This window comes from Propithecus coquereli, unplaced genomic scaffold (genome assembly GCF_000956105.1).
Source record: "Propithecus coquereli isolate 6110/MARCELLA unplaced genomic scaffold, Pcoq_1.0 Scaffold18, whole genome shotgun sequence".
Classification (NCBI taxonomy): domain Eukaryota; kingdom Metazoa; phylum Chordata; class Mammalia; order Primates; family Indriidae; genus Propithecus; species Propithecus coquereli.
The window spans coordinates 1,359,900-1,361,927 of record NW_012142745.1 but is presented as its reverse complement, the minus strand read 5'-3'; the positions used below and the strand labels follow the sequence as shown (position 1 = coordinate 1,361,927).

At 43.3% G+C, this 2,028-nt stretch overlaps 1 protein-coding gene across 1 annotated transcript in view; it reads left to right on the top strand.

The window, feature by feature from the left end:
• The window catches only part of DNPEP (aspartyl aminopeptidase), an 11,738-nt gene that overhangs the window by 8,174 nt on the left and 1,536 nt on the right, over positions 1–2,028 (top strand). The gene's annotated exons all lie outside the window — the stretch shown is intronic.

Here is a 2,028-nt window from a genome sequence, read left to right as displayed (position 1 = left end):
TTTTTACTTTTTAAGCTTATCTATGAAAAACTAAGACGCAAACACACACATTAGCCTAGGCCTACACAGGGTCAGGATCATCAATATCACTGTCTTCCACCTCCACATCCCATCCCACTGGAAGGTCTTCAGGGGCAGGCGGGAGATCACATGAGTTCGAGACCAGCCTGAGCAAGAACGAGATCCCATCTCTACAAAAAATAGAAAAATTAACCAGGCGTGGTGGCGCACACCTATAGTCCCAGCCACTCAGGAGGCTGAGCCAGGAGAATCTGGTGGAGTTAGGCCTAGCACCCTGGCACCGGGACTCCCTTCTCAGGGCTCTTTCTGACGTACAGTCCCTGCCCTGCCCCATGCAGAGCTGAGTCGTTCCACTCTCAGGAGGGCCTCTCTGAGGAGGTGATATTTGAGCTGAGACCTACCCACTGAGAAGGAAGCAGCTATGGGAGTGTCTGGGGGAAAGCATCTCAGCCAGAGGGAACAAGTAGAAAGGCCCCATGGAAGGAGGAGTGAGTTTGTCTACTAGGAGCAGAGAAAGCCAGGGAGTACAGCCAGGCTGAGAGCTGGAGGGGTGGGGAGAAGGCCACCTGAGTGAATCGTGAGGGCTTCCTAGGCCATGGAAGGCCATTTGGATTTTATTCTAAGGCAGTGGGAAGACAGTGAAGGGTTTTTCTTTAATAAATTGGACAGAAGCAGGACATGTATTCTTTAGAAAATTAGAAAATATAGACAGAAATGAGAAAATAAAGCATTAATCTCCAGAGATTTATGTATAGTCTACAGATTTCTTTCTATGCGTGTATTTAACATACACTTCTTAAAAATAAAATCATATTGGATATATTTTTTGTTACTGCTTTTCATCCAGTCATCTCTACCTTTCCAGTTCAGTACATTTGTATCTCATCTAATGAACAGATCGCTTTCAACTTTCCCTAGTTATCCCCAAAATATTCTTTACAGTTTTTTGTCTCACCCTTGTATCCAATTCAGGACCAGGCGTTATATCTGGCTGGTATGTTGCTTAAATGTCTTCTAATCTAGCACAGCCCACCCCCTTTTTAATAACAGTGGCTTGGTCAAGAAACCAGGCTGATCATGTCATATAATGTCTCACTCTCCAGATTTGTTTGGTTGCTTCCTCGTGATGTCACTTAGCTGTGTCTCTAGCCCCTGTATGTCCTAGAAACGAATTTATATCTAAAGACTTAACGGATTCAAGTTAAACGTTTTTGGCTAGAAGACATCACGGTGGTGTGTCCTTTGTGTTGCATCATACACAGTAACTGAGACCCACTCTAGGCGATAACAAGATTGGCCTCTGGAACGGGAATGCCCTCCATGCCCTTCCTCAGTTGGTGTTTTCCCCCTGTGATCTGACAGTAACCTGTACAAGTGATGAGTTCCCCATCAACCAGACACCTGATAGTTTTAACAGTAATTAATAATCGTTGCCTAAATCAATTTCATTAGAATTTACTGAAAAATGCTCTGTCCCACCTTGCATCGTTTCATCCTTTCTATTCTTCTGTGAAGCGGAACTTTCCCCCAGTCAAGTAGGGCTATCTGGTTATTATGAAATACAATTCCTACTGAAAAGCAGAATAAATGCTAATTCTTTACTTAACCACTTTTCAAGATAAGGTGTCATCTCAAATGGTGACAATGGCTTTTTCCTTTGACTATCATACAGTCACAATTTTCATTGACTCACTATAATCTAGTTCTCTACAATTATTATATTTAATACTCAAATTATCATAACTCTCACCAGCGGGAGCCCTTTCAGCACAACTCCTGTGCTCTTGACGTAACTCTTGAATGTTTCCTTGCTTTTTGGCGCAACAAGAAATTGCAGGCTCATCTTGTTCATTTCCCTCCCCAGTCTTGCTCACCTTTGGTAAACAACGGAGTTAGAGACCGTGGTCTGGCACTGCAAGTCTTTTTCTTTTTTTTTTTTTTTTGAGACAGAGTCTCACTCTGGCTAGAGTGAGTGCCGTGGCGTCATCGTAGCTCACAGCAACCTCA